The 13,330-nt window shown below is 41.6% G+C and overlaps 1 non-coding gene across 1 annotated transcript; it reads left to right on the top strand.

Annotated features, from left to right (window-relative positions):
• The first annotated feature begins 4,355 nt into the window (after positions 1-4,355).
• Positions 4,356-4,462, top strand: LOC127077034 (small nucleolar RNA R71). The gene has a single exon (XR_007787022.1). It is a non-coding gene; the product is annotated as a small nucleolar RNA R71 (small nucleolar RNA).
• Positions 4,463-13,330: the final 8,868 nt, after the last annotated feature.

Below are 13,330 nucleotides of genomic sequence, written 5' to 3'. Positions count from 1 at the left end.
ACATGATTTTCCATAGACTAATTGGTAGGGAGTAGTTCCTATAGGGGTTTTGAAAGCGGTTCTATAGGCCCATAATGCTTCTTGAAGCTTCTGAGACCAGTCTCTTCTAGATATTGAAACAATTTTTTCTAGAATTTGTTTTATCTCCCTATTGGATACTTTTACTTGGCCACTAGTCTGTGGGTGGTATGGTGTTGCTACTCTATGCCTAACTCCATATTTTCTTAAAAGTTTATCAAATATTCTCGATATGAAGTGTGATCCTCCATCGCTTATGACTAAACGAGGTGTTCCAAATCTAGGGAATATGTAGTTTTTAAATAACTTGATCACCACCCTAGTATTGTTTGTGGGTACAGCTATAGCTTCAATCCACTTAGACACGTAGTCCATAGCTACTAAGATATACTTGTTTCCTACGGATGGTGGGAAAGGTCCCATGAAATCTATGCCCCAAATGTCGAAGAGTTCTACTTCCTGAATGTTTCTTAGAGGCATTTCGTCATGCCTTGAAATATTTCCCGTGCGTTGGCATCTATCACATTTGACAATGCAAGCATGGACATCACAGCCACATGGTAGGCCAGAATAGGCCAGCTTCAAGAATCTTGGCGTATGTCTTAGAGGTGCTCGCATGTCCACCATATGGTGCAGAGTGACAATGCTCAATTATACTTTTTACCTCCTCTTCTGGAACACAACGACGAAAAATGCCATCTTTACCCCTTTTAAAAAGGAGTTGTTCGTCCCAATAAAAGTTTCTCACATCGTTAAAGAACTTCTTCTTGCGGTGGTAGTCAAGATCAGGGGGTACGATATCAGCAGCTAGGTAATTAACAAAGTCTGCATACCATGGTACGTTACTTACTGCTAAGGATTTTTGGAAGTGCTCATGAGGGCCTGGGCTATCATCTTCAATGGTTTCTAGTCTAGCTATCAGTCTATCATAGGCAAAATCATCATTTATGGGTACTAAGTCTGGTTTCAGGTGTTCTAGCCTAGAAAGGTGATCAGCTACTACATTTACAGTGCCTTTTTTATCTCTTATATCTAAATCAAACTCTTGTAGTAACAGAATCCATCGGAGTAACCTCGGCTTGGCATCTTTTTTACTTAATAGGTAACGAATGACAGCATGATCAGTGTAAACTATAATTTTGGCTCCTACTAGATAAGATCTAAATTTGTCTATAGCAAAAACTACAGCTAGTAATTCCTTTTCAGTAGTTGCGTAGTTGAGTTGGGAAGCGTCTAGGGTTCTAGTGGCATAATAAATCACATGTAATTTTTTATCTTTCCTTTGTCCTAGAACGGCTCCAACGGCATAATCACTAGCGTCACACATTATCTCAAAAGGTTCTGACCAATCAGAGGGTTTCATAATAGGTGCTGATATTAACACTTGCTTTAAAAGATTAAATGTTTCATTACATTTTTCATTGAAAATGAATTCAGCATCTTTCATTAAAAGGCCAGTTAAGGGTTTAGTTAATTTGGAGAAGTCCTTGATAAAACGCCGGTAGAATCCAGCATGTTCAAGAAAACTTCGGAATTCTTTGATAGTTTTGGATGGTTTTAGGTTCACTATAACTTCTATCTTAGCTCTATCTACCTCTATACCTTTTTCGGAAACTATAGGTCCTAAAACAATCCCTTCGGTCACCATGAAATGACACTTTTCCCAATTTAGTACAAGGTTCACCTCCACGCATCTCTCCAGGATTTTCTCAAGGTTAGCAAGACAATTGTGGAAATCAAATCCGCAAACCGAGAAATCATCCATAAATACTTCCATGATACCATCTAGGTAATCTGCAAAGATTGACATCATGCAACGTTGGAAAGTAGCTGGGGCGTTACAGAGGCCGAATGGCATTCGTCTGTAGGCAAAAGTTCCATAAGGGCATGTAAAGGTAGTTTTTTCTTGATCTTCAGGATGGATAGGTGTTTGGAAAAATCCAGAGTATCTATCTAGATAGCAGAAGTAAGAGTGTCTGGCTAGACGCTCCAACATCTGGTCTATAAATGGTAAAGGGAAATGATCCTTCTTGGTTGCTTTATTTAACTTTCTGTAATCTATGCACATCCGCCATCCTCCTTCCATCCGTTTTACTACATGTTCGCCTTTATCGTTTTGCACGACTATGATGCCTCCCTTTTTAGGTACTACATGCACAGGGCTCACCCACTTACCATCCGAGATTTGGTAGATTATACCTGCCTCAAGTAACTTAAGAACTTCTTTTTTAACAACATCACTCATTATAGGGTTTATTCTTCTCTGATGTTCTCTAGAGGGTTTTGAATCTTCTTCGAGCGAAATCCGATGCATGCATACGGATGGGCTTATACCTTTCAGGTCAGAGATATTATATCCTAACGCTGAGGGATATCTTTGTAAAACATCTAAAAGTTGGTCTGTTCCCTCTTGGCTCAAGGTAGCACTGACTATAACTGGACGGTTCATCTCTTCATCGAGGAACTCATATCTCAGGTTCTTAGGCAGTTCCTTAAGTTCTAAGGTTGGTTTCTTAGGGCATGGCATAGGATCTGGGGTAAGGGATAAACATTCGTAAAGGTTATCATCGATGTAGGGTTTCCTAAAGTCATCATCTTCCAGTATGAGAGTTGATGGCAACTTAATTGTTTTTATGATTTCTTCTTGTTCTAATTCCCTAATACATTCATCAATGATATCTATGGTATAACATGCGTCTCCCATCACAGGTGCCATAAGAAATTTCAAAAGTATAAATTCTATTTTCTCGTCACCTACCTCAAAGGTCAACTTTCCTCTCTTGACATCTATTATGGCTCCTGCAGTTGATAAGAATGGTCTACCTAGAAGGATTGGTATATCATTATCCTCTTTGACGTCCATGACAACAAAATCAGTAGGGATAAATAACTGACCTATCCTAACAGGGACATCTTCTAATATGCCTATCGGATACTTAACAGATCTATCGGCTAACTGAAGTGACATCTTAGTAGGCTGTAATTCTCCTAAGTTTAACCTCTCACAAACTGTTAAAGGCATTAAGCTCACACTAGCTCCTAAGTCTAGAAAAGCTTTTTCGATGATATGACTTCCCAAAAGACAAGGAATGGAGAAATTTCCAGGATCTTTATCTTTTTTGGCTAACTTATTCTCGGAAATAGAATTGCATTCCAATGGTTTCGGATCGTCGAGTCTACGTTTGTTGGTAAGGATGTCTTTGAGAAACTTTGCATAAGAAGGTATTTGGGTGATGGCTTTTGTGAAAGGGATTTCTACGTGAAGTTTTTCTATAACCTTCATGAATTTTTGATATTGGTTATTGATTTGGGTTGGTTTGAGTCTTTGTGGATATGGTATTCGTGGTTTGTATGGCGGGGGTGGTACATAAGTTTTATCTTTAGGTTCTTCTTTTTCTTGACCTTCCTGTTTTTCAGATTCCTCTGGTTCCTTTACTTTGTCCATGGGTTCGGTATATTCCTTGGAAGTTTTGGGTTCACTCAATCTTGGGTTTGGTGGCTCATCATAAGCGTTCCCACTTCGTAGGGTAATGGCATTGGCTTGCCCTCACGGATTCTGTTGTGGTTGTCCAGGGAACTGTCCTCTAGGTGTGGTCTGAGGGGCTTGGTTTAAAGCTACCTGAGAGATCTGGGTTTCAAGCATCTTGGTGTGAGTAACTATTTGGTCAACCTTGGTTCCTAACTGGGTAATCAGTTCGCTAACATGAATGTTCTGGTTCATGAACTCTATGTTTTGTTGGGTTTGAGCAGTGATAAAATTTTCCATAATTTTCTCAAGGCTCGACTTTGGTGGTACAGGTTGCATAGGTTGATTTGGTCTTGGGGCTTGGTAACCTGGTTGTCTCGGAGGTGCATTATTTTGGATAGGGTTATTGTTCTTATAGGAGAAGTTCGGGTGATTCCTCCATCCAGGGTTATAGGTATTCGAATATGGGTTCCCTTGGGTGTAGTTCACTTGCTCGGAGTGGGTTTCATTTAATAGACTGCATTCTGCAGATTGGTGTCCTTTGGTTCCACATATCTCACAATCCGATGAAACTACAGCTGCAGTATTCGGGTTTACGCACATATGCTCGACCTTAAGGGCTAATGTGTCCATTTTAGCTTGCATCATGTGTATAGAGCTTAACTCATGTACTCCTCCTTGGACTTCCTTCTTCTCGACTGTCGCTCGTTCGACTCCCCATGATTGATGGTTTTTAGCCATATCTTCGATGAGGGCACTAGCTTCAGGATAAGGTTTGTTCATCAGTGCGCCTCCTGCGACAGCGTCGATGGTCATCTTAGTGTTATAGTGAAGTCCATTATAGAAGGTCTGGATGATTAACCAATTTTCTAAACCATGATGTGGGCATGCTCTTAACAGCTCCTTATATCTCTCCCAAGCTTCGAACAACAATTCTCCTTGGTTCCTGGTAAATCTAGTTATATGGTTTTGAAGAATGACGGTCTTAAATGGGGGAAAGTATCTAGCAAGGAATACTCTTCTAAGCTTATCCCAAGTCGTAATGGAATTGGGTGGAAGGGAATCCAACCATGATAGGGCTTTATCTCTGAGGGAGAAAGGGAATAATCTTAAACGGATTGCCTCAGGAGAAGCTCCATTGGTTTTAAAAGTTTCTGCTAATTGGAGAAAGATTTTTAAATGTTGGTTTGGGTTCTCAGTAGCGAGACCTGCGAATTGTCTTTGTTGCACTAGTTGCAACAGGGAGGGTTTAAGTTCGAAATTATTAGCTGGGATGGTTGGTTTTACTATACTAGAACTAGGTTCTTCGCTGGATGGTTGGGCGAAATCCTTAAGAGGTCTTTGGTTTTGATCTTCGGCCATAGCTCTCCTAATTCTATGGAAGAATAAACATGCGCGAGCGTAACGTTCAGGTTCCGCTAGAGGGTATACTAAGCTTCCGGTGCTGTGAGTTCTTCGCATTGACCGATGGGTAATAACCTAAGTCTAAACGATATAACAATAGTGTACAAAATTTGACGAAATTGGTCCCCGGCAACGGCGCCAAAAACTTGATGCGTACTTTTCGCAAGTATACGAACACGTCAGAGTAATATAAAAGATTGTCGAATCCACAGAGACCAAGTGTCAATCTGTCATTATCTATTGCTATGGTTTTAAGAGTGTACAATGAAAAATAAAGTATTAAATAAAATTCAATTAATAAAGACAGGCTCGAATGTAATTCACATAACCAATTAATAATCCAAGTACTTGCTAATAGAATTACTTATGGGCTGTGTTTCCTACTTTGAAAAGAACCAATTTAACGGGAACTGTCGCTTTCGCGTATTCAGAACCGAGTTGTACTCCCTAATCAAACTCTCTTATTGTCACTTATAGAAAGGCGCGCATTGCGTTAGAGTAGTAAACCTATTTTTAAGAAATATAGTATCTTGGCTAAGTTGAAAAGTATTTTGACCTGGATTTTCTTAACCAGAAGAGGTTCTCACGAACCAGACTCTAAACTTATAAACGCGTCCGAAAATAGTTTTAAAATCACTTTTCTTTTTAAGTTAAAAACTCCTAATGAACTAAACAAAGCGCTTTCGCTGTATTTGAAATAGTTAAAAACAACTAAGTTTAAAAGGACGTTGGACGACTTTCGATCTTACCCAACGAAAATTAAGTGCAGGAAAACTTAAGTTGAAAGTCAAAATAGCACTTAAGTGGTTCTACGAACAATTGTACGGATTATTGGTTCAATTACGATCCTTACATTCTAACCTTTATAGGTTTATCTAGACATGGTAAAGTAAAGGTGCATTTAATTTAAATAAAAGTAGTGCGAGTGCGGAATTTAAATAAAAGTAGTGCGAGTGCGGAAAGTAAATAAAGGTAGTGCGAGTGCGAGAAATAAATGAAAGTAGTGCGAGTGCGGAAAGTAAATAAAAGTAGTGCGAGTGCGAGAAATAAATGAAAGTAGTGCGAGTGCGAGAAATAAATGAAAGTAGTGCGAGTGCGAGAAATAAATGAAAGTAGTGCGAGTGCGAGAAATAAATGAAAGTAGTGCGAGTGCGAGAAATAAACAAAGTAAAGACAGTACGGGAAAGTAAAGTAGATAAAGGTAAAGCAATAAAAACCTGCTCCAATCAGAGGGTTGAACAAAGTGCGAAACGGAAATGAAAATGGCGACAGGATTAACTTCCTTCCAAAGTGCTCCAAACTCGATTACAGACTCGATTACACAGTTGTGGCAACACCCCAATGTGAAGCGATTACCACTTTTACAATACTGAAAATATGCCTAAATATAACTAAGTTTGTTCTCAGTTTGGATGCTGAAACAAATGAAATGGAGTCTCTATTTATAGGCAAGGAAAATAATGGAAATGACAAGGATGCCCTTCACTTTGAAATTGGGAGGGAAAAACTTTCTTCTTGTGGCGCCCGCCACAACACCATGGCGCCCGCCATAAGGTTAAATTGTGGCGCCCAAGTGGAGGTAGTGGGAGACGTGGCAGTTGAGGGAAGTTGAATCATGACACGTCATGGATGGACCCATGGCGCCAGCCACAGTGGGAGCCACAAGTGCGAAATACTGAATTTTAGTCTTTTTAGCTCATTTTCACTCCTTTTCTCGATCGGGGCTCTTATTAGACTGAAAACCTGAAAACAAAGAAAAACATAGTAATAACATAACAAAATAACAATAAAACAACTAAAATGCATGCGAAATCGGAGTCGAAAATACGGTGAAATTCAGTGTCATCACTGTTGCCGGTGCCCATTTTGTGCCATCTGCTATGCCAGTCGGGTTTCCCTGGGGGATGCCCGCTAACTTTGTTCCTGCGGATCTCTCCCTTACTTTTGCTTCTCCACCGGCATCTAGCCCGGTCCTTGCTGTGCCACCTCCAGTCGTGCATACTTTGCCGAGAGTAGATAACACCATTTATCACTCTGAGCCATTTGAGGGCCCAAATGTCTACGAGAAAATGGACGTTATGAACGATCAATTCCTTGAGCTTCGCAAGGAACTTAAAATTCTCAGAGGGAAGGACCTCTTTGGCAAATCTGCTACTGAGCTTTGTCTCGTGCCTAATGTCAAGATTCCTGTCAAGTTCAAAGTGCCTGACTTTGAAAAGTACAAAGGAAACACTTGCCCGCTTAGCCATCTTGTGATGTATGCACGCAAGATGTCGACTCAAACCAACAATGATCAACTCCTAATCCATTATTTCTAGGACAACCTGTCCGGTGCCGCTTTGAGATGGTACATGGGTCTGGATAGTGTGAACATCCGCTCCTTCAACGACCTTGGCGAAGCCTTCGTCAAGCAGTACAATTACAACTTTGATATGGCTCCCGATAGGGACCAACTGAGGGCCATGTCCCAGAAGGAGAAAGAGACATTTAAGGAGTACGCCCAGAGGTGGCGTCAATTGGCTGCACAGATTGTGCCTCCTCTAGAAGAGAAGGAGATGACCAAAATCTTTCTGAAGACCTTGAGTTCATTTTATTATGAGTGAATGATTGCTAGAGCTCCTTCTGATTTCACCGAGATGGTGAACATCAGGATGCGTTTAGAAGAGGGAGTCAGGGAAGGGCGCCTGACCAGAGAAGAAGGCTCTTCTGCCAAACGTTATGGGGTGTTTGCCAAGAAGAAAGATGGAGAGGTGCATGCTATGTCCTCCCATGTCAAATCAAGAAGACCCTCTGTGAAGAGGAAGACTGTGCGTCCCGCCAGTAACCAGCATCAGGTGGCTCATATGGTGCCTGCTTTCAGAGAAAACTAGCATTATCAGCATCAGAACCAGCAATAGCAACATCAACAGTATCAGCAACAGCAACATCATCCACAACAGCAGGCCTACCAGCCTCGAAACAACAATCAAACCAGCACGAGCTATGATAGGAAGAGGGTCAGTTTTGATCCTATTCCGATGACCTATGCAGAATTATATCCTTCCCTGATTGAAAGGAAGCTGATTACTCCACGTGACCCACCTGCTATACCGACTAACCCTCAGTGGTGGTATAAGCCCGAGCTTCATTGTGTTTATCATTCCCGTGCTCCCGGACATGATGTGGAGAACTGCTACCCTCTCAAGACCAAGGTTCAAGACCTTGTTAGAAGTGGTATCTTGTTTTTCGAGGACATAGGTCCTAATGTCAAGAAGAACCCATTGTCCGAGCATGGTAAATCTGCTGTTAATATGGTTCAGGGTTGCCCTGGCAAATATAAGGTAATATATGTCAGCCATATCCGATAATCTCTGGTCGGGATGCATAGACTGTTATATGGACACAGTCACTATGAGCATGACCATGACAACTGCTGTGTCTGCACTGTCAATGAAAGAGGATGTCGTCAAGTCAGAAAAGACATCCAAGAAATGCTGGATCAGGGTGTGATAGAGATACTTCAGAATCGTGATGAGGACGAAGTGAATGTGATATCACCTGTATTCAGGATACCTGAGTCTGTTGTTGTCCGGTACGATGGCAGCAAGCAAAAGGCCTCTCTAACTCTCATAATTAAGCCAATTGGCCCTGTGCCATACTCTTCCGACAAGGCTATTCCCTATCGATATAATACCGTTGCATTAGAAGATAGGAAGGAGGTGCCCCTACCCTCCACTTCTGTTGTGAATATTGTTGATGTCAGTGGTTTGACCCGCAGTGGTCGTGTTTTTTCGGTGCTGCCGAAACCCCAGGCTGACACCAGAAGAGCTGATGTTGCTGATAGTGTTGTCCGTCCTTTGGGGAATTCTTCTAATCTTCCGATTCTGGCACTTGTTGTTGATAGACCTTCCGCTGTTGTTAGAGCTCATGTCCCTGCTGGCCAAAATGGCATGATGAAAGAGGATTGTGATGAGATGCTGAGGCTCATCAAGAGGAGCGAGTATAATATTGTAGATCAGCTGCTACAAACGCCTTCAAAGATATATGTGTTGTCTTTGTTGATGAACTCTGAGCCACACCGTGAAGCTTTGCAGAAGGTGTTGGACATGGCGTACGTAGATCATGACGTCACCATAGAACAATTTGATAACATTGTTGCAAACATTACCGCTTGTAACAACCAGAGCTTCTGTGATATTGATCTTCCCGAGGAGGGAAAGGACCATAATTTGGCACTTCACATCTCCATGAACTGCAAGGATGATGCCATGTCTAATGTGTTGGTAGACATTGGATCATCGCTGAATGTGTTGCCAAAATCTACTTTGGCCAAACTTTCATACCAGAGACCTCCCATGAGGCAGAGTGGAGTGGTTGTGAAAGCTTTTGATGGATCCCGCACGACTGTGATTGGCGAGGTTGAGCTCCCAATCAAGATATGACCTAGTGATTTCCAAATCACTTTCCAGGTCATGGATATCCACTCATCATATAGTTGTTTGTTGGGCAGACCATGGATTCACGAGGCAGACGCCATGACATCCACCCTACACCAAAAGTTGAAGTTCGTCAAGAACAAAAAGTTGGTGGTGGTAGGGAGAGAGAAGGCTCTCTTGGTTAGCCATTTGTCTTCCTTTTCTTATATAGATGCTGAGGATGAGGTTGAGACTCCATTCCAAGCCTTGTCTATTGTTGAGCCTTTAAAGAAAGGAACTTCTTCATTTGCGTCCTATAATGATGCGAAGTTGGCCATTGAGTATGGCACAACTACTGGTTTAGGACAAATGATTAAGCTGGAAGACAAGAAATCCCGGGATGGCATAGGGTATTCTTCAGGCACTTTCAACAAGCACGGTCTGTTTCAGAGTGGTGGTTTTATCCACACGGTCGAAGACCAGGAAGCTGTTACTGTTGTGGAAGAGGATGCAGAGCAAGATTCTGGCAACTTTGTCATCCCTGGAGGGGTCTGCAATAATTGGGTCGCTGTTGATGTTCCAACAGTTGTCCATAAGTCCACGTAATGTTCATTTTTGTTTAAAAACCCTTCTCCCATGCCAAAAGGAGAAGTGATGACATTGTTGGCCCATAAATACAATGATATTCATTCAATAAATTCATGTTAACTGTTTGTTTTTTCAAATTATTTTCACTTTTTTCTTTTTTGCATGAAATTGGTGATCACAAAAAACCCTAAAAAATAGAAGAAAATCAATCTTTTCATCTGCATAATGATTTGTTTTGCTTGAATTCTAAAATCTCTTTTATATCCAAAATCATTATGCATATTAATCAAACCCATTGAACATAATGATCCAACACCATCTCCCAACTTTGAGTTCCCTCTATTCGAGGCCGAAGAAGATGATATTGAAGAGATTCCTGATGAGATTACCCGTCTGCTTGAGCACGAAGAGAAGATCATTCAGCCACATCTTGAGAATCTGGAAACAGTCAACTTGGGGTCTGGGGATTGTGTTCGCGAAGTGAGGATTGGGGCACTCCTGGAAGAATTTGTCAAGAAGGGGTTGATTGAGTTGCTACGAGAATATGTCGACGCCTTTGCCTGGTCATATGAAGACATGCTTGGTCTGGATACTGATATCGTGCAACATTTCCTGCCTTTGAAGCCTGAGTGTGTACCAGTGAAGCAAAAGCTCAAAAGAACTCATCCTGACATGGCAGTAAAGATCAAAGAAGAAGTTCAGAAGCAAATTGATGCAGGGTTTCTGGTGACTTCTACATATCCTCAATGGGTGGCCAATATTGTGCCCGTGCCTAAGAAAGATGTAAAAGTCCGAATGTGTGTAGATTATAGAGACTTGAATAAAGCTAGTCTGAAAGATGATTTTCCTCTACCACATATTGATATGTTGGTAGACAATACAGCTAAATTCAACGTCTTCTCATTTATGGACGGATTTTCCGGATATAATCAGATCAAAATGGCACCCGAGGATATGGAGAAGACAACATCCATCACACCTTGGGGAACATTCTGTTATCGAGTGATGCCCTTCGGTTTGAAGAACGCCGGAGCCACGTATCAACGAGCTATGACTACCTTGTTTCATGATATGATGCACAAGGAGATCGAGGTATATGTTGATGATATGATTGCAAAGTCGAGAACGGAAGTTGAACATGTTGAAGCTTTTTCAGCGTTTGAGGAAGTATAAACTTCGTCTGAATCCGAACGAGTGTACATTTGGAGTCCGTTCCGGCAAGTTATTGGGCTTTATTGTCAGCGAAAGAGGTATTGAAGTTGATCATGCCAAGGGCAAAGCAATACAAGAGATGCCTGCGCCCAAAACTAAGAAGCAAGTCCGAGGTTTTCTTGGCCATTTGAATTATATTTCCAGATTTATATCCCACATGACTGCCACATGTGCGCCTATATTCAAGCTCCTCCAGAAAGATCAGCGTCATGATTGGACCGAGGATTGCCAAAAAGCCTTTGACAGTATCAAAGAGTATCTGTCCGAGCCTCCGATTCTGTCTCCGCCTGTGGAAGGAAGACCCTTGATTATGTATCTGACTGTTCTTGAAGACTCTATGGGTTGTATCCTTGGACAGCAAGATGAATCAGGGAAGAAAGAATATGCCATCTACTATCTGAGTAAGAAGTTCACTGATTGTGAGTCTCGATACTCAATGCTCGAGAAGACATGTTGTTCTTTGGCCTGGGCTACTAAGCGCTTACGCCAATATATGTTAAATCATACAACTTGGTTGATATCCAAAATGGATCCAATTAAGTATATCTTTGAGAAGCCTGCTTTAACTGGGAGGATTGCCCATTGGCAGATGTTGTTGTCTGAGTATGATATTGAGTATCGAGCTCAGAAGGCTATTAAAGGTAGTATCTTGGCTGATCACTTGGCACATCAACCAATTGAGGATTATCAGTCTGTTCAGTACGACTTCCCGGATGAGGATATTCTGTATTTGAAAATGAAATATTGCAATGAGCCTACGCTCGATGAAGGGCCAGAGCCTGGTTCCCGATGGAGCATGGTGTTTGATGGCGCTGTAAATCAATATGGAAATGGGATTGGGGCAGTGATTATTACTCCTCAGGGCACACATTTTCCTCTTACAGCAAGGCTAACTTTCAAATGCACGAATAATATGGCGGAGTATGAGGCCTGCATTATGGGTTTAGAAGAATGTATTGATCTTAGGATCAAGCATCTTGATGTTTATGGTGATTCGGCCCTTGTTGTTAATCAGATTAAGGGTGAATGGGAGACGAATCAGCCTGGCCTCATCCCATATAGAGATTATGCGAGGAGGATTTCAACATTCTTTACTGAGGTTGACTTCCATTATATTCCTCGAGATGAGAATCAGATGGCAGATGCTCTTGCTACACTTGCTTCGATGATTGTGGTGAAGTTCTAGAATGAAGTCCCCAATATCACTATGATGCGCTTGGATAGACCGGCTCATGTATTTGCAGTTGAAGAAGTAGAAGATGATAAGCCATGGTATTATGATATCAAGTGTTTCCTTCAGAGTCAGATTTACCCGCCTGGGGCATCTGTTAAAGATAGGAAGACTTTGAGGAGATTATCTGGCAGTTTCTACCTTAATGGCGATGTGCTTTATAAGGGGAATTTCGACATGGTTCTGCTCAGATGCGTGGATAGACACTAAGCAGACCTGTTGATGACTGAAGTCCATGAGGGTTCATTTGGTACTCATTCCAATGGACATGCCATGGCAAAGAAGATGTTGAGAGCAAGCTACTATTGGCTGACAATGGAGTCTGACTGCTGCAAATACGTGAAGAAATGCCACAAGTGTCAGATTTATGCGGATAAGATTCATATTCCCCCGACACTTCTGAATGTTATTTCCTCCCCATGGCCTTTCTCTATGTGGGGAGTTGACATGATTGGCATGATAGAGCCAAAGGCGTCCAACGGTCACATATTTATTCTCGTAGCTATTGATTACTTCACCAAATGGGTTGAAGCGGCATCATATGCAAACGTGACCAGGCAGGTGGTTGTGAAGTTTATCAAGAATAAACTCATATGTCGTTATGGTGTGCCAGACAAGATCATTACTGATAATGGATCTAACTTGAACAATAAGATGATGAAAGAGCTGTGTAGCGAGTTCAAGATTGCACATCATAATTCCTCTCCTTATAGACCCAAGATGAATGGGGTTGTTGAAGCTGCTAATAAGAACATCAAGAAGATTATCCAGAAGATGGTTGTTACGTACAAAGATTGGCATGAGATGCTGCCATTTGCTTTGCATGGTTATCGTACATATGTCCGCACTTCAACAGGGGCAACCCCTTTCTCTCTTGTATATGGCATGGAGGTTGTGCTCCCCGTGGAGGTTGAGATCCCATCAATGAGAGTCTTGATGGAAGCCAAGTTGACTGAGGTTGAATGGGTTCAGAGTCATTATGACCAGTTGAACTTAATTGAAGAGAAGAGATTAACT

Source organism: Lathyrus oleraceus, chromosome 4, assembly GCF_024323335.1.
Source record: "Lathyrus oleraceus cultivar Zhongwan6 chromosome 4, CAAS_Psat_ZW6_1.0, whole genome shotgun sequence".
Lineage (NCBI taxonomy): Eukaryota > Viridiplantae > Streptophyta > Magnoliopsida > Fabales > Fabaceae > Lathyrus > Lathyrus oleraceus.
Note: the sequence above shows the minus strand (reverse complement) of the source record. Positions and strands in the feature narration are given on the sequence as shown.